The sequence below is a fragment of the Pseudonaja textilis genome, chromosome 3, assembly GCF_049901715.1.
Source record: "Pseudonaja textilis isolate UNSWEBS1 chromosome 3, rPseTex1.2, whole genome shotgun sequence".
Classification (NCBI taxonomy): Eukaryota; Metazoa; Chordata; class Lepidosauria; order Squamata; family Elapidae; genus Pseudonaja; species Pseudonaja textilis.
This window is the reverse complement of record NC_141992.1, coordinates 130,512,475-130,533,120: the sequence shown is the minus strand read 5'-3', so window position 1 is coordinate 130,533,120 and position 20,646 is coordinate 130,512,475. Positions and strand designations below refer to the sequence as shown.

The following is a 20,646-nucleotide window of genomic DNA, read 5'->3' as shown; positions in this document are numbered from 1 at the left end:
GAGAGGGAGGCATCAAGTGGAATGACTCAGAATGACTCTTAGCTCTGACACTCCTCAATTTTTTTATTACTGACTTGAACAACAAGGTCAAGGAATGTTTTTCATATTCACAAATGGCCACAATATTAGGCAGAATAAGTTTTACCCTAGAGAATAAAATGCAAAACAATCTTGGTGGTCAGTGGTTGAAAATCAAATCAGGAAATGTAAGTGCAAAGGTTATTATCACACAACGAAGACCTTGATTCTGGCTTTCAGTATAACACTACAAATAATTGGAAGGGATATAGTTTTCATTGTAAGAATAGCCTTGCAAGTCAGTTAATTACAAGCAGTAGCAAATGCACTGAATACTTTTTGGAAGAATATACTTTGGTTTGTTCCCCATGATCATAGAGGTAAAACAGTATGTACTATAATAAATTATTGTTGTTGGTTAGTTAAGCATACCTGTGATCTTATAACATTGCTCAGTTACTTTGGGATGCTTATATATGTCATCATTCTTTTTTTTTTTATAAAGTTTTATTTGGGTTTTCACAGATACAAAATACAAGTAAAATATCTTTTTTGAAAATAGCATGGTCCTGAGTTGAACTTCTTTATACAGACACAAAACTCAATTTCATGCTCCTTTTTGTATTCTATTCCATATCTTATACTATTCTACATTTTCTATATAGTTTTTCCCCTCTTTTAATTTTCTCAATTTTATTTTGATTATCTCATCTCAATTCAAATCATTATATTTATATTTTTGTCTGTTCTGTTTCAATTTCATATTATCTTTTCTCATTAAACAAATTTTCTCCTGTAGTTACTAATTGGAGAATGGCACCTTTATATCTTTTAATTACATCCATTCAACTCTTATTTAAACTTCAATATATGCCTTAAGGTTATGACCTTCAATATAATACATAATACATAACTTCCAATCGAATTCTGCTGGTACATTCTTATAATACACAGTATTTTTTTTAAAAAAAAAGATTATAAATATATGTAATTATAAACCCTCATTCCATTCCAATTCAGTTCTATCATTAATAATCATTAAAATCTTAACATCTTTAACACTTCTTTACAATTAAATATCATACTTCCTTAAAGACACATATAATCTCCATAATTAATTTTTCCCTTATTTCTCTTCACATATGTTTTGTAAATCATTAAATATTCATTTTGTTACATTTATTTGACAAGCATTCCACCGAATTACGATAGCAATTTTATCAAACATTTTAATCATACTTTGTTTCATATTTTCTAAAATTATTTCTGTTTCTAATATAACAATACTATCTTATGTACCTTTGCAGAATCCCTTTTTCCATTAACTTTTCACCCATTATCTCTAAATAGGCCCTGTTTCTCTATATTTTGTTTCTGTCCTTTATAACTTCTTTTCCTTTCTTTCTTCCCTCTCATCTTCTCCCTCCCCTTTTTACCCCCTTGTCTCTCTACTTCTAATTCTCTCTTCTGCATTTCCCTCTTCTGTTGCTTTCTGATTTTATACTTATTTTTCACTCTATTTTTTTTGGAGTTGTTTTTCCCAATCTTAAATTTTCCATTCTCTTTCCTCCCTTTCCTTTTTTTCCACTGCCTAAGATTACTTGTTCATTAAAGATGGATTCTTCTTTGTTGCAATCTTCTTGTTCTGCAGGCATTTCTTGTTGTTTCTCATAATTCCAAATCTCCATTTCTAAAAACTGAAATACGAAGCCAAAAGAACTTCTCCCTTCTTGTGCATCTTCTTTGTACTTTTAAAGTTCCATTTTCAGTTCTTCTAAAAGTGAAGCCATTTTAAACAGTTTTAAACAACCACCCGATTGATTTTAGTCATTCAATTCAAATATAATAACCAAGAATCCAGAGATCACCAAGTAATCCAAATAGTCCCAAGCTGTTTCTTCTTATTTCTTTTTCCACTTTCTCTTCCTGGGGTTTTACTATTTTGTTGTGATGTTTCAGTTAAGATGTATTTTTTTGGAAGTCTTGTTGAGATTTTGCTGTAAGTTCTTTTTAATTCCAGGAAGTCGCCTCCCTTCCAGATACTGCCCTTTTATTCGTTTTCTTTCCTTTCCTGTTTTCAAAAGCTTTTGATTATCCAGAAATCTTTATTATCCCTTCAACTTTTTATTTTCAGCATTAAATGCCTATTAATGTCAGAGTGGATTTTTTTCCAATTTCTTGCTTAAGTCTTTTAGCTGTCAGTATAGGAAAAGGAGAAAAACCCCAAATCTTTTCTCTTTTCTCCCTCCTTCTCAGCTTAAAAATCTTCTTAGGGATCAATGTTTTTTTTTTTAATAGTTTCAATTCCAGGGTACCTTCTTTTTTGCTTTTCTGTTTGACCCGATCAACCAAAACTTTCTCTTCTTATCTTCCTCCTGCACATTCTTTTCTGGACGAGTTCTTCTTTGTGGTGGCCATTTCTGACCACCGCTACAACCGCCTTTGGGAAAGGGAGTAATGGCCAGCTGGGGAGGAGGGATGCAGCTCTCCTCAACCCTGCAGGCAGTCTCCCCCCTCTCACCACCTCTATGGGGTGGCTTAGCCCTGAAGCCAGCCGGCTCAGGGCGCTCCAGCGGTGAGCACGGATTGAAGCCTCGCAGAAACGAGGTTTCGGTCTGTCGCCGAAGTAGCTCAAACCGGAAGTCTATATGTCATCATTCTTGCAGAGTCTCTGGAGTTTGTTCTTCTGCATATTTGATAAATCCATCAGCAGAAAACCTGTGTCCTAAATCTAATGTCCTTTATTTGATCAACAAAAAAAAAGGCATAACCCTGTATTTATCTCAAAGGGTTGTATATGAGGGTATTTCAGAAAGCAATTATGACTTTTGGCATCAACTGTTATTATTTCCAAAATCTCTCAGTTGTACAAACTAAAAATGTCACTCATTTTACTCATCCATTTTCTCTCTGAAATTCATGTAGAAAGTTGTTGTTCTGTCTATCACTGATAACACATTCTTTATACAGTTTTTTTCCCAGGAAATTCAAATTCTTGGTGTAGATTTCACTGCATAATTTTGTTCCCATTATATAAATAAACAAGTTGAAGGGGGGAAAAAGAGCTCATTCCATTTCATATTCAGAATTCACCCAGCTAATAGCGTTGCAAGTAATCATTACAAGGCTCTGGAAGGATTTTCACCCCAAAAGCACAGTGCACAATTTTTGTGTATCTTTTACATAGCCTGTTCACACTGTTCTTTCATTTCAGATTGGATATTGATATTAATAAGGATTTTGAAAATGTAAAGAAATTGCTTCGTAGTATGTTCCAGAAACTTTAGATTATAACTCCCACAATTCTTGTTGTTGAATGTTTTGGCTCAAGTTGATAAGAACTGAAATCTAAACTGCTAGCAGATCTTATGGCTGGTATGTTGAACTCTTGGGTTATCTAAGATAGCTATTTTAAAACTAATTTGTAATTTATATATTTTATATACTTATAAACTTTTAAATTATAAGCACTTTAGGGTGTCAAACATAGGTGTTTTATCTTTCTTCATGGTTTGATTGTTTTAATTACAAAACTAATACTTGACCTTGAAGTTTTATCAACATAAAATTTATACAGTATTTTGTATTATGTCGTGAAGTTGGGATGGAGTAAAAATCTCACTCTTATTCGGCTTAAAATAGAAATATTTATTATATAACATACAATTACTTTGATTTGCCAAATGTAATCAATGCTACATTCATTTTAAATATAAAATTTAAGCAACTTTATGGGTATCAACATTAACATTTTAGACATATTGGTTGATATTGACATTAACTTTCTTTTTTCTTAATATTTTAAGGTTTAAATTATCTAAATTATTAGTGTTTATAATATCTAATCAATACTATAAAAACTACTGAAACCGCAGTAAATAATACACTGAACTCGAGGTTTACAATAATATACAAACAATATTAAAAACAATATTTCCAACCTCATGCATTATCCCTTAAAATAATATCCATGATGATCCATAAATAGCCACGAGAGTCCAATTCTATTTTATGTGAATATTAAGTGGATTTGGAAGGATTAAAAGACAAAAAGGCTGGTTGTTTTGAATCCCCTCTCTTTTTTTGTCAGTATTTCTCAGGTTTGTAAAAGACAAAGTTCTCTCTGTGAATCAATCTTACATTTAAAAAACAGATGAAAGAATTGCTGGGCGGGCATATGAGAAAGTATTCCTTGGGACTGATTGGTCAGTATTAATTTCCCTTCCTTGAAGTTATTCACTTCCTGCAATAACACATTTTTGTTTGCCTCTTCCACACTCTCTGGTTCATCAGAATAGGCTAGAGATAGTTTCTGGAGGATAGAAATAGAATACCTTGTCCTCTGCTAAACCCCTAATTCACAGTCAAAGTGACTTCCAGGTACATTAATCTATCTTACCTCACTTATCCATTATATAATGGTTAGAGATTTCTGTCCATTTCAAACAGAGTGCTTCAGTTTGCAGCAGGCTGACTCCATCAATTTATTGGCTATTTTATAGAAGTCTGAATGCCCTCTTAACTGAATCAGTGTTTAGCATCACCTCTGATATCTTTTAAAGCTTCTTGACCGGAGTACCATAATAGAAGAATAATTTATGGGCTATTTGAGAATTGGGGGTGAAACCCTTCTACCTCAAGTGAGGGAGGAAATGTTGAAGCTATGCATCATTGGACTTACCTTTAAAGAGTGTCTAGAGAAAAATAGCTGGCCAAGGGAAAGAATAATAGCTTTTTTTAATGTGGGGGTTTTCAGTCAGCAACTTTCTATTTACAAGGCAACTATTGGGATTATTGTGCTGTTATGGCTTTCCTGTCAATAAATTGTTAATGCATTTTCATTTTAAATCTGCTTATTATATCAGAATATATATGCATTTTGATGCTTTAACTTTTTAAATATAATGTATGTAGATACATTCCATTTAAGTGTGTACATTCCATTATATACAGTATAATGTTATGGACCAAAATCTACAATCCAACAAGGATTAGTATATTACTAGATGTTTCTGACTTTCCAGTCTAAGGTTAAGAATGTTACTAGCCCCAAATCACCCAACTGCCTTCAGTGCTTAAGGAATGACTAGAAACTCACTCTCCTCATTTATTAAGCACATTGATCCCTATATCATACTGGCTCTCATATAGCACACATATATTTAGAAGTCTGTATGACCAAAAAGACCTATGGGAAGGAAAGTTACTGGCTTTTGCTTTCTTGGAACAGAAAAGTGATAGGGAATAGCAGCTGGGGATTGTTCAATGGGAGGATATACTAGTTTGATGTCCAGACTCCTTGCAAGCTGTGGCCAAGATGTTTTAATCCAGACAGGATTTTCTTAAGCAGTTTAGAATCAAGGCAGCATAAAACCCAATAAAATATTCAGCTAATAAAATAATAAAACTATAAAACAACACAACCCAAACAGAAAATAGACCAATAGGGAAAAAATGTAGTTCAGAACTGAACTGTAAATTCCTTAGTGCTTAGTACTAAGAAGAAAAATCAGGAGACATCTACAATTTACAGTGTAAGGCCATAGCAGCTTATGTGTAGGACAGACCTGCAGAAAAGTATCAGAAAACATCCTTGTACATCAAGTAGCAATCAGAGGTGCTTAATTTCACAGCAAATGGATAGACTTAACCATAATTTCAACTGAGAAACCGAGCATCCTAGACTGAGCTAAATTCAAAATCCCTAGGGAATTCCTGCAAGTTAGACACTTAGACAAGTCAGCCCTCAACAAACGTATATAGCAACATTTAAACATCATTCAAAACAATAAAAAAGTTAAGGAAACTAAAAGACTAGGCCACTTCTTCAGTGAGCTAACCCAGATAAGAAACATCTGCAACAACGAAGCTCAGAACACAAGGAGTCCAGAATAAAAATAGATTTCATTAAAAGAATGCTCATTGAAAGTCAACTCATGATATCTTAGAATTATAAATTACAGAACTAGAAGAGTACCGATTGGGTCATCTTATTTCTTTATTTACAAATTTTTATGCTGCCCATCTTCCCTATAAGACAACTCGTGAACTAATTCTAATTCTATAATAATAATAGCAATGTTGAGCAGTACACCAATTCTTATAAATGAAAAAACTTTATTAGTTAATTGAAAGTTCTCAAAAAATTCACTTCATGGGTTTTCGACAAAACTTTTTTCTGATCAGCTTATCCTACTTATGTTTTAAATTGCAGCAGATGTGTTCATACTAATCTGACTGAACAGTTGCTTCAATTATCAACTGTTTGAGTTAACAGTAATTTAATTTTACCTCCTTGTTGCCATTTCCTAATAGACATTCTTCTGTATATTTATTTTTCTAAGCATTCATGAGCTCCTTTTTTCTTGCTATTTGTACTTTAACATGAAGTGTTATACAATCATTGTGCACAAATTTAATTCTTCACTTGTAATTCCTCATTATCTTCCTAACCTGTGTTTCATTATTTTTTAAACTTGCTGAACTCTGGTAACAGAACATTAGCTTTAGTGGCAGGAACCTTGTTTTTGAAATATTCCATGAAAGAATTGAATCAGAAGAAATATTTATTTTTATTTCTTTGTGCCACTTTTGAATGTGATGGGTTAGCCTATATAATGTGTTTCACTATTATTAAATCAAGAAGCAAGATTCTGCAGAGGAGAATTGGAATTGTATAGAAGCTATATCTTATAGCAAGATACAAAATAGCTAAGGATAGTCCTTACACATACACACACACACGCACATGCACACACGCACGTGTGTGTGTGTGTGTGTGTGTGTGTGTGTGTGTGTGTGTGTGTGTATACATACATACATACATACATAAGCCAAGAGAACTGACTAGAAATGTAACATTTTATACCATGTTCCTCATTTTACTTAATGGAAAACAGTTAAAGCAGTAGAAAAAAAACATTTTCCCCATATTAATTTCTGGAGAAAACTGTGATGACGCATGAGTGGTATTTCACTTTTATAGATATAGATTTCTTTACATATGAAAATACTTTGCTTTACATAATAGAAAATTATGCTTTATTCAGACTAGTCACTAGTGATGGCCAGGGAGAATGGGGCAGTGTATGTGTGCGAGATGGCGTCAAAACAGATAAGCTGGAGATCAAAATTCATCCTTTTGATGAATGAGATGCTGGTGCATGCACTTCTGACCCTGCCATCTTGCTTGTTTTGACTCCATGCCTATGGAAGTTGCTGATTCAGACAATTATTATAAATATATTGACAGGAGTTTTTTTAAAGTGTCTGTTTTTTTTTCTCAAGTGGAACGATAAACTGCTGAATTCTACAGCATCCCTTCATTTTTGCCTGGTTAAGAAAAACAACAGTCTAAAACTTAACTTTGAAATCACTGTCAGCAGTGCAACAAAATTATGGGTTCTGGGTTTTTCCTTCTAATGGATCAAAGTAGAGTGGGAAAATGAAGGGGAAAACCAAGACTCAGAAATACATATTTTCTGGATAAGAAATGCTATCTGCAGCTTCTCCTTCTGTATCTTTTCTTGTTATCATTTTGATTATTTTTATGGGTCTTGAAAACTGAAGTTTTACTTATTGTAAAACCATTTTTTCCTCTCTTTCTGATACTTATTTCTTGATTTGTTGTTTTTCCAAGCACAGCCCTGTTTATTTTACCATAACTGTTTTATGTGCCATTTAAAATGAACAAATATCAGGAAATAAAATTCAGGGGAAAAAATCATCATCACCTACCACCATATAATAAAAGCTTCATAATGATACTATGGGAGTGAGGTTTTTATATGCTATGTCACGTTATAGCATAAATTTGGCAAAAATCTGTTTATATTGCTCCTAAGCTCCTAAAATTAATATTAGCAATCAACAATCATTTACTTCCTTATATACCAAAATTAAATCCACTTGTTCAATCAGATATAGTTTTGAGTGGCTTCTTGCAAAGGTTTAATATTTTCCCCTAAATGAATCTGAGCAGGGGTGGGATTCAAATTTTTAACAACCGGTTCTGTGGGCATGGCTTAGGTTGTGGGCGTGGCTTGGTGGTCATGTGACTAGGTGGACATGGCTTGGTGGTCATGTTATTGGCTGGGTGTGGCCAACTCAATATCATTCACATCGAGGCACGCATTTCCTCCCCTGGCCTCTCATGACTGTGGTGATGCTGCAACAGTCGTAAGTGTGAAAAATGGTCATAAGTCACTTTTTTCCAGTGCCATTGTAACTTTGAATGGTCACTCCACACAAGCAAAGTACCAGCAAAGGAGGGGAAAAAAACTCCAGAGATGTTCCTGAGACAGGAAGTCTAGTCCTGCCAAGAATGTAATAAGGGTTAACGGAGAGGCTGTTTCTGTAAGCAACACCAGACTGTTTCCTTCCTGCCTTCTTTACAGGATTAGGCCAATAATTTCTTCTAACAACTGGTTCTCCGAACTGCTTAGAATGTTAACAACCAGTCCTAGCGAATAGGTGTGAACTGGTAGAATCCCACCCCTGAATCTGAGGCATGGACTGTACAATCAATTGCTAGGTAACAGAAGCCAGGAAAAAAAGAGGAAAAATAAATAGTTATGTCAGTTTTCACTCTGGGCAACCACTTGGACAAAGTTGCTTTGGGGTTTTTTTGCCAACATTTTCAGAAGCAGTTTGCCATTGCAGCATTCTTAGGAGTGGGACAAAATGACTGGCCCAAAGCCACCCAGCTGGCTTGATGCAGGATTTCTTATTTTCTAGCCTGGTGCCTTTACTACACTAAACTAAGAAAGATAGAAATGTAATTATATTTCCATAATAAAATTGTGCTTTTTAGTAGTAGCTTTAGGTAATAGTAGTGGGACATGGTGGCTCAGTGGCTAAGACGCTGAGCTTGTTGACCAGAAAGGTCGGCAGTTGGGCAGTTCAAATCCCTAGCACCACATAATGGAGTGAGCCCCCGTTACTTGTCCCAGCTTCTGCCAATCTAGCAGTTCGAAAGCATGTAAAAATGCAAGTAGAAAAATATGGACCACTTTGGTGGGAAGGTAAAAGGTTCCGTGTGCCTTTGGCATTTAGTCATGCTGGCCACATGACAACGGAAACATCTTCGGACAGCGCTGGCTCTTTGGCTTTGAAATGGAGATGATCTGGAAATGACTAGTACGTATGTGAGAGGGGAACCTTTACCTTTACCTTAGGTAATCGTAAAAACAAGTTGCACCTGAACAACTACAACAAATGCTAACTAACTAAATCTATAACCTAGCGCAATGATTATTTTTATTTATTACAAATGTTGTGATCTCCAGATACTTAGAAGAAAGTAAAAGGTATCTGGTAAGGATGCAGAATGCATCAACATCACTCCTGCAAAGAAGTTTGGAGCTCACATTTAAAGCAGTTATGATGTTTTCTGTTTCACATATCAACGGCAAAAATATTCCTGCAAGCAACAAAGCCACTTTTCTAAATTATTTCTGAAGCCGTACACAGGTTTGGGATGATCTAGAAAATGTTTATAAATGTAACACTATCAAGCTATTCTACATGTGCTGCCTTTATATACAGTAGTTTCTTCTTATGTTTAATATTTTTGTAGTTGTTGCTGTTATATAATTATTCCATATTACCATAAGGACTGAAAGTGGCATATAGAAGACTGTCCATTTAATCCTCACAAAATCAATATTGTTACTTATGTTGGACTAGGTGGAAAATAAGGGATGTATTTGTTTTTAATGAAATTCCAAAATTATCCAAAAGCTGGGCAAAAATATTTGACTCTACTAATGTCAGAATCATATGGCCTTCATTTAGCATTGTTTTTGTTGTTTACCTGAACTTCCCAACCTCAAAAATATATTCTCCATTCTTCTCTATCCTAATACAAAGCATATTTTCATTTTCCCGAATGTACCCTGTCAGTCAGAGGAAAATGAACTCATTGACAACACACTGTTTAGCATAATCAGATCTTAGCAACAATGTAAATTCAGTCATTCGGTTTGAAATTGTTACCATGTCAAACTTGACATATTTTGCATATATCATTTTTACTGATTATTTAGCTTGATCTCTTTTATCATTTTGACCCAATGTTGTCATTACTGATATATAAAGGATCCACTTACCCCGGTCTTTTAAAACTTGGCATTCTCTAGAGTTATTGCCATAACTTGAAACCAGCACTCTGTTGGGAATTTTGTTATTGTAAATTAATTTGTTTTCATCCTACAATCAATGTTGTATAGCAACAAAAGCAGCTTACATTTCCATATAAAATTATATGATGTAATATATTAGATGTTGCCTAATCTAATTTTTAACAAAAGAATCTGGTCTCCTGAAACTTCAGAACAAACTTAAAAACATATAAGTACATTTTCAAAACCAGCTTTTCAAAATTATTCAGAAATCTTCAAGTATATTTCACCAAATAAAATAAAGCAAAACTGACCCCTACTGGCCAACTGCACTCTTTTTTTAAAAGCTCCTTTACAAGTATTTAAGTCTATAGAAGATTTGGAGGGAAACCATTTTTGTATTCAAAAAAGCAGCTTTGAGGGGAGTTGAAAATACCATAATTAAGTATCATTTTAAGATTCATTTGTTGTTTTTCATTGCCATGGTTATCTGCAGCTTTAACAATAGCTCTCCAGAAAGAGAGCTGAGAAAATATCTACAGACCCTTCACATCCTGGACATAAAACTGTTTCAGCTCCTCCACTCAGGATGCCACTCTAGGGCATTGTATGTCAAAACAACTAGACACAATGACAGTTTTAACCCTCATGCCATCATTCTGCTAAACACCTAATTTTCACAGCACAGTTTATGCCTAAAGATTTTTATCCATGAATTAGGGCTGTATTACTACTATCCTTCTCATCTTTCCTTTTACCTTCTCCTATTGGTATCTTATAATTCTATCACTTTGTTATTTGTATGTACACTGAGAAAGTATGCACTAGAGAAAATTCCTTGAGTGTCCAATCACATGTAGCCAATAAAAAATAATCTATTCTATCCTTAGAAACAGATCTTCTTTACCCTAATAACAATGGCAGTGTTACATCACCAATCACCAGGAACAACAGCGATTTCTAAATATAAAAATACATCAAAAGAAAAATTGTGGAGATCATTCTAAATCATGGGTATCAAACTAGCAGCCCATGAGCCGGATGCATCATGCACAGGCCATGCTCATGCCAGCTCCACAAAGGGAAAAAAACTTTGCAATACGTCACATGATGACAGTATGATATAGCGAGTTTGACGCCAGTGTTCTAAATCATGATTATATATTTGACTTTCATCACAATTGATCCACAGCTACTTTGTCTGATAAGTTTGAAAAAAATAAGCAGAGTCTCAGCTCTAATTTATATTAGATAGGTAAATTCCAGATAATTTTAGGATTGTTGTTTATACTGCAGAACCTCATGAAAGTATGCAAAACAATGCACATTCATACTACTGACCAGGAAAACAGAATGGATTTTTCCACATGGTGCCCAGAATTTGAACCTGATTCCAAAGAGACTTTACCTTTTTAAAGGTAGGTAAAGACTTCCTTTTGTAGAGAGTTCAAAGTCACTTGCTAAATATGGATACATTCTTCTGCTCATCAGCATTCTTACCTTTTGGAATGAATTCCTCAAATCTTCAAAAAGAAAGAACAGGGGATTATGTATCTTTTACTCATTTTACTTAATCTGTTCAGTGAAATATAAGATCAGAACAACAAATTCTTACTCTTTCTTTTCTCTAAACATTCTAAACCCGATTTCTTGGCTTTTAGCTAAATTAGTTCCACAAAGAAATTTGGCTTAAATTATTTGAACATTGGATTGCAGATCAATCATTTTCTTCTTTCTCTAGTTTTCTGGATATTTAGAGTGATGACATTTAGAAATGCCGCTATATTCTCCTAATCCACAATTCTCTGTTGACTGCCACTTGACCTTGTTTGTGTAGAAGAATCAACATATCATAAAATCTCTGCTGTTTGAGTTTATGCAAATTCTGTACATACTATCCGACTGATTGATTGAATGAAGCCGTTTTGGCATTTCTCTGCTTGTCCCTATTATACAAAGCATGTCTGTTATACAGCCTCCATAACTTTGTGAAAATTCAGTACATTTCTTGACCGCATTATTTAGAAGTAAAGCAAAAACTATGAGGAAACCATCAGATACTGTAGGCTTAGCACATTTTCAGGTATATTTCTCAGTTTCTGCAAAATACTGTATCATTACATCAAAATCATTACATCAAGTTCCTCATCTAGCTATTCAATGTTTCATTTCTCATTAAGGTTAGAAATTTAAGGTTGTTTATATCGCGGTATAATTTGATGCCAAATGCTACTGTATAATCGTTAATCTTTACAGCTCTGAGAGTGTGCATAAAAATATGAGAATATTTGCCATTAGCTGAATCCCCCCCCCCCCGCATTTTCACTGCCTATTTTGAATTGTTTTATTCTTCATCCAAGTCCAATTTAATTTAATTTTCAAAACAAATACTGGTAGTCCTTGACTTATGACACAATAGGCATGAGAATTTCTGTTGTTTAGCAAGGTGGTGGTTAAGTGAGCTGTAACCTTTTTTTTGCCACGTTGTGAGTGCATCACTGCAGATGTTAAGTGAATCAGACTGTTGTTAAGTAAATTCAGCTTCCCTCATTGCCTTTGCTTGTTGAAAAACAGCTTGGGAGGTTGCAAACAATCATCACGTGACCCCAGGACACTGCCACTGTCATAAATACATACCAGTTGCCAAGTGCCCAAATTTTGATCACATGACTGTGGGGATGTTGTAACAGTTGTAAGTGCAAGGACCAGTCGTTAGTCACTTTTTTCAGTGTTGATGTAACTTTGGATAGTCACTAATCAAACAGTTGTAAGTCCTGGACTACCAATTTTTCGGTAACTGGTTTTCAAAATGGAAGATGGGGAAGCCAGTTTACAGTACATCTATCAAGTGTCTGGCTCTAATAGAGACTTCTGGCAGGCTGACTGTCCCGTTCTTCTGTGGAAACAGGAAAAGTAAGCAACATAACTTTTACACATCCATACATTTGGCAGGATCAGCACTAGAGTAGTAGGTTACAATCAGTGCTGAAATATGTACTATTGTTTTATGGAAGATAGCACTTTCTGTCTGTCTGTTTGTCTGTGTTTTAAATGAATTGTGACTACACTAATACAGAGTTTAAATTCTGAATAAAACCAAGACTGTTGCATACCATGTGTGTACTCAGTAAAGCAAAGAAGACTCAAAAATGTGTGTAGATAATCTAAAAATACTGCTAAGATTATTCATATTATATCTGAACTGACCCTATTATATACTAGATGAATTCTCGCAGGTTTAAGGTGCTCTTTTTTAAGGTACTCTTTTTCCATAGATAGGCATGGGAAAATAACTTAAGCAACTTGTTGCTAACCCATATTTCCTAGAAAAGTGACGTGGCCAATTAAAATAATTGCCTTTCAGCAATGTGGTCGTTTTTCACTTTTGACTGCTATCCACAAATCCCATAGTATTGATGACCAGACAGTAGCTTGTTTAAAATAGTCTGAGAAATGGGGGGGTGTATAAAAAAGTCGTGGTTTCTTACAATGTAGTTTACTATTACTCTAAAAGTTTGTTTGGGAGCCCAGGTTTTATAGGCAATGTTAACCAACTTTAATGAGTTTTACAGGAAAATTTCAGTATACAAAAATGTACAGTATTCATGTATCTTACCTTAAAGTACTGCTGGTCATAGATTCCATCCCTAACAAACAGGGACTGAAAATGATTCTCTCCCAGCCATGAAAATATCAGAGATTATACCTGGAAAAATCATAAAATGTATTTTCAAGCTACAGTCCTGGCTGTTGCTATATGTTTCATGGTGGTATTTAAGACTGTGATATAATGTAATGGTTGAAATCTTCAGCTAGGCTGAAATCTCCAATCTGCTATTAGACTCACTGGATTGATGGTCTCAGCCAGTTACATCTCAGTTTATTATAATTCACAGGTTTTTTGTGAGTACAAAATGAAGCGGAGATGATAAATTAGCTATTTGGAATATCTAGGAGGTTAAGTGAACTATAAATATAACCTGAATGTTATCAGATCCATTCTCTGAAATGAACCATTGCTGTAGCAACCATGGATCACAATAATTTACAGAGTGGCTTAGTGGCTTAGTGTTTGCTTCATATTTGGGGTTTCCTTTAGTTCCTTAGTCAAATAACTATTTATATGCTTGCTAAAAGTAAATTCTCACCTCACCTCAGCTGTTCAAGACCATGGGGGATGGGGGGGAGGTATCGATGACTTTCCATGCCACCTGTAACTCCTCTTGACCTCCCAAAAATTCCCTCAAAGGGGTTGTTTGTGAGGGCCTTTGAAAAATAAAAGGATTTCCAAAGGGAAAGAGTAGAGAACCTCTTCCATGAGGAGTATAAACTATTTGATATTTGAAACTTACGAGTCCAACATATATTTTAAATTATTGTTCATTCAGTAGACTTTAAGTTACCTTATTACTTCTCACTAAAAGTCCCATGTCTACACTAAATGAAGCAAACATTTTACCAGTAAAGCCAGCATAAATCCTAATGCTCTCTGACTTACTAAATTGGTAAAATACTCACAATCAAATTTGAAATATGGTTAACCTGATCCCAAAACCAATATCTTGTAGAATTTGAACTTAGTGTGGTTGAAATAAATGAGACTTTTACATTTTATGTGGATTGAGTTGGAGTGGCCTGTAATTTTGTCTGTGCATTTATTATATTAATATATCATTTGTAGGCCAGATCCTCTATTGCTAAATTCACCCTGACCATCTTTTCAAATAAACATATTGCAAAATGAGTAGAACAGAAGCACCATTCAGAAAGGTGGAATTGTCGCAGCCAAAGAAACTGTGAAAAACAGTGAGTCACTAAATAAACTCCAAGCGCTTCTTTCTTCTATAATTAATTCCATCACTTTTGGCAAGATTATTCTTAATTGAAGTCAAAGCCAGAACTCTCACTGGCCTGATCAGTTGCCCTTTCATTAGACTTTAGTGTATTCCAGGACAAGCTCAAATTTTAGCTACTAGATTGAATGCTTTGTATCTGTTCTAGACTAGACCGTTGATTATATTTGCCACCAAAGTAATGCCAAAATAGTCTCTTGATGAAAAGTAGTCTCTCCCCATGACTTACAGTGTAAAATCAGACACCATAATATCAGAGCTAAGTCAGGACTGTCTGGTGGTTTGTGATCTAGACCTGAAGGGTGTGTAATGCCAAATTTCCTGTCAGTCGTTGAGCAGGCATGTCTTGGAAGCAGAAGATATTACTAGGTTGGCGAGTCAACACAGACAACCAGCTTTCTACATCAAGTCTGGGAAATACATCAGACCAGCAAACAGTCCTAAGGGGGCTTATTGCATATTCATCTCACCTGAACTTGAAAGAGAATCCTGAGACCTGAATCTATCCTGTCCATAATAACTCATTTATCTGAGGCTTCACCTCAGACCTTTCGAGTGTAGTTCCTTACACTCTACTCCATCAGGTCAGGAATGTGAATTGCAGAGACTCATATCCTGGTGGATCGCCAAAGAATCATTTAGCTCCACATATGGTTCTGTTTTCTACCCGTTCTGTCATTGTGCCTTGTGGGCAGAATGATGTAGCACATAATAATTAACCTGGAACAAATTCAGATGTAACAACAAACCACAATTAAAGGCAACTGTTTGACATTCAGTAACACTTGATGTTCACATCTGTTATGGCAGGCTTTGGTAGCTGGTCTGTAATGATTTTGAACCAACTACTTACAGCATGTTATATTGAGCAATTACTAAAGATTCAAGAGATGTAAATAAATTTAAAGATGGTAATTAAACATTCAAAATCAGAAGGGTGAAAATTGGAACACAAAGGCACATCAATACAAACGTTGTGAGTAATCAAAGTAATAATTTATTCCAGATTATAATGTGTGTTCATAATTGCAATGTTTTCAATCTTAATAAGATGGCATGTTAATTTAGAAACATGATATTCATTTTAAATCCTACTTAAATTGCATCCTACTTAAATTGCTTAAATTGCATAATCATCTGCACATTTGCACAGATCTAAGTATACTGAAGACATTCACTATTTTTAAGAAAAATTATTATGGAAAACAAAAAACATTAAAGCATGTAGTTTATGATGCTTATGACCTCTGTATATAAACTTGAAAAGTGTATTTACAAAACATTTTATCTTATGTGAATGTTTAATTTCCCTACTCTTGCCTTATCTATGTGTATGCTATTGTATGCACTAAATCTACATAATTTCAATTTGCAACTCTGGTTGGATTTCTTCATTACAAATATGATCATTCCAAGATAGTACTTTTATTATTCTTGGTAGGTATCATCAGTGGACATAAATATATAGAGACACCCTGATCAAAGTATTCTGAGATAGGTATTCATGCACTTGTTAGGGTCAATTCATGCATTTACACTAAGTCAAGTATATGTAATTGTGAATGAAAATGAAGTGTAAAGGTGTAGAATCCTTTTCTGAATGACATATAAAAAGACATTTTTTTTTCTTTTTATGACCCTTTAATCCCTTCATTCGGAGTCGAGTCAATTGAATGGTGCTGTTCATTTACTGGCTGGATGTCCTTCCTGACGCTTACATGGAGTTTACAGCAAATATTTTATCTTTGCGCCCTAACAGAGAAACATCTGCTGCTACCTAGGATTGAACTCTCAATCTTCTGAGTAGGAGGTAAGTGTCTTCATCTCTAGGTTACTATGCCACTCTACACATAAAAAGATGTTACAACACTTTTTTGTGAGTTGATGGCACTGTTGGCTTTTTGCTCTTTAATTTTCCTTGGTTCACAATATTATCTAGCCATTAAATTAAAAAAGTCATTTAGCCCATTCTGCTGGCAGCAGCCATTTTTCTAATAAACCTTGAATAATTCTGTTATATCTCTTTACTTGTTTCAAGAATCAAACTCTCCAAAGAACAATCATGTGATGAGACTGGAGCAGAAAAAAACAAGAAAAAATACTCAAACTCAGAAAGCAGAAGTTATTATCAACATTTAAAGCACTTTATGCAGATCAATGCAAATGGAATCATTTTTCTCAAAATATAATGTTCTCAAAATATAATTCTGAATTCTGTATCCTGATATTTTTTCTTCAATTTATTAATAGAAATATCAATCAGGTACTGTTCCCTACTTCTGAAAATAATAGCTCCAGTCATGTTAATCCAGCCATGAAAATGTAAGCTAAGCGCAATAACTACATCTTATAAAATGCCTGTCTTGCTCTCTGTCACATTCATTCATAATTCTAAAATATATGAACATATACTGTATTTGAACATATAAACATAATATCCCCGAACAAAGCAAATAAGCAAGCATGCATAGGATAACAGACACTGGAAGGGTGATAAAATATTTTTTAAATGCTGGAATAAGTGTTACACTATTTTAAAAAAAACAATTTTAAAACACGCTACTCAAAGTTCATAAGTGTAGAATATATGAAGTATATTGAAGTAGCAGTTGTCATTCTGTATTATTCAACAAGCTCTTAAAATATTAGTACTCAAAGTTTCCCTTGAAACAGAATATTCTTAGAGTAATAATTTGAATCCACAACTATTGCAAGCATTATGTACATACAACATTTCAGTAAAAAATGCATTCTATTTACTGAGAAACATGTAATTAGTGACTCGTTCTATGAGATCCAATTGTGGGAATCCGATTAATTGCTTGTAGGATTATGACACGCTTCAGGGGAATTGTCAAAGCCAAATGTGCTGTATTTATAGACACAAGCATTCCATTGATCTTGCTTGGGATCTTTTAAAAGAATTGCTTTTGTAGGTCTGTAACAGTTGCATCTCGCTTGAAACAAGACTCTGCTTTCATCTTTATTGGATAGCAAATGACAGTCTAACATTCAGCTTTCAACTTAAGAAGGCCTTTAATAGTCCAGTATTCCCAGAACTGCTTATACATCTTCTTCAATTTTTAGTTCATGTACTATCTTCAAAACGGGCAGCTGTTTTCTGTCTTTTGGGAAGGAAATGTTTTTTTTTTTCCTAGTGAATTTACTTTTCAAAATGAACTTTCAATGCATTTACAGAAGGTGCTTCAAACTCAAGGCCCGCGGGTAGGATCTGGCCTGCAGAGTGCTTAAATTTGGCCTGTGGGGCCCTATGGACACAGTGGAGGGCTGGCCCACGCTGCCTTTGCCAGTGAAAATGGAGCTTGGGCAGCTGTGCCTCCCGAACTCCGTTTTCACTGGCAGAGAACTGCAGGAAGCTGTTGTGGCCAAAAACAGGGACTGGCAGAAGGCTAGCAAAACAAAACAAAAGGAGAAATGTTTCCCTTTTACAGGTGCCCCCAACACGAATGATGTCGAGCTGGTCATGCCCACCCATCATGCCCCCCCCCTTTCCTCCATGGTCAAACACAACCCTGATATGGCCCTCAATGAAATCGAGTTTGACACCCTTGATTTACAGCAACTTGAGGTCAGTCACTGTCATCTTCTTCCTTCCTTTTCTTCTGATCACACAATTACATAATACACAGTTCTCTGCCTATATCCAGATAATCACTATAAAAGGAAGATGAAAAGAGCAGTGACAGCTTTTGCTCTCTTGCAAGGAAGCGATAAAGACATGGAGGAGGACAGAAGTAAAGGAGAATGGCATGATCTCATCATCTTCTTGGTTTCTTTTCGGTGATCCTTGGATCACACAACATTTACCTGAAGAGTATGAACTTCATTAACTTCATTAAGGAAAACTACAACTGTTCTTACGATCTAATTTCAACTATGTTTTGCTTTACAAAACTGCAAAGATTGTCAGTACGAGGGTTGGTCACATCTCCACTGTAAATGTGAATGGTCACTAAATGAGGTAGTCTCTAAACAAGAACTATCTGTCCTTCTGAGTAGACATTAAGGGTTTAACGGAATGTAATATTATATATTATTACATATAATAATATACATTTATATATCCATGCTTAACAACCAGCAGAACTGCTTTTAATTGGTTTTCAATTTTTACTAAATGTGAACCATTCTGACTAGCTCAGAATAACATATTTTAATCATATTTTCAATATTTAACATTTTAATATTTTAAATCATAGCTTCATGCAATTTGTGATTTCAGTAACAAAGTTCTTTCATTCAGATGAAAGCAGGGAGTAAACTATATGAAGTAACAAGAATATATGGAGTAAGCCAGATGAAAGTAGGGAGAAGTCTGTCTCTTGAACTTCTGCCCTGACAAGGAATTGGTTATTTGGGGTGTTTCGATTAAATTAGTCCCAATGCATGTTAAAAAAGGGGGTGAAGGCCTTTATTCCATGCTGACTTTTTTTATTCTCTTCCTGTGGACAGTCCTGGACTTAATCAACTACACATAATTAAAACAATGGGTATAGATAGGTAGGTTTATTGTAGAAATAGCAAATGTTTCTTAATATTATTTAATTGTATAAATGAAGACGCCAGCTTTTAACAATTTGGTCTCCATTTATTAACTGCACAGGTAAGGATTGGATTTGCAGGATCTCTTGGTAGACATTCCTTTGACTCATATCATGTACAGTATTTACTTCTTCCTTATCGTCTGGTGCGTTATGTGACAATTTTCATCAATGGGCATGCTGGATGTGCAAGTCTGGGATTTGAAGATTTGGTATTTGAATTCTGGGATTTGAAGTCCACACACCTGGAAATTGTTAGTTTGTTTCCCCTGGTGGGAAATATTGCTCTTTATCATGTGACCTAACTCTGGAATTTCCAAGAATTTGTATAAAGGAATCATTTCATTCATAGAGACCCTAAGCAAGTATTGTGACATACTAATCAGCTATTTTAAAAATAGATCTGCAATCTTCTACTGCTTCTCCATAATATAGCCTATACCTTGTTTAATAACTGAACTAGGATACATTGAACATATTAATAACATATTTGTAATCAACCAATATGCAAACCCACCCAAGGGTCAATTTGTCAGTTTGCGGAAATTTATTGTGTTGTTGATCATCATTTCAAATTTTGGCTTAAAATCTATACGCTGTTTGATATTTTTTTTCTAACCACATATGTATTTGTGTCCAAAATTTCCTTGTCTTTATACAGGTCCACCACATGTGGTAGTATGTGCCAGGTTTTTGTTTGCATTTCCAACAGTTTAGGGAGATATTGTTAAACGTTCTAGCTAATCTTGTCAGGGGCAAATGCCACCTATAGAACATTTTATAGAGATTTTCCTTATATGATGTTTATTTTTCTTTTACCACCAAAGATAAAATACAAAACAGAGGGGGGAAAAGTGGGGGGAGGAGAAATAATTTTATGTTTAAAGTTAGATTTATTTAACATTTGGGGTTTTTTCTTTGTTTATACACAAGATCTTTTTTCGTTATTATTATAGAATGTTTGTTAACCTGCATTCTTTGTTTATAGAGAAAACCACATGTAGATGTGTGTGCATGTATGTATCTGTAGCATACAATTTCTAGTGTCTTATTTCAGCTGTCTTTACAACTAAGCTGGTAGACCAGATGTAC

The 20,646-nt window shown here is 34.6% G+C and overlaps 1 long non-coding RNA gene across 1 annotated transcript in view; it reads left to right on the top strand.

The window, feature by feature from the left end:
• Nucleotides 1-14,940, top strand: part of LOC148126320 (uncharacterized) — a 63,259-nt gene extending 48,319 nt beyond the window's left edge. Inside the window, exon 3 of the long non-coding RNA XR_015742602.1 lies at nt 14,821-14,940. This is a non-coding gene — a long non-coding RNA (uncharacterized LOC148126320). The remainder of the gene's footprint in view (nt 1-14,820) is intronic.
• Nucleotides 14,941-20,646: the final 5,706 nt, after the last annotated feature.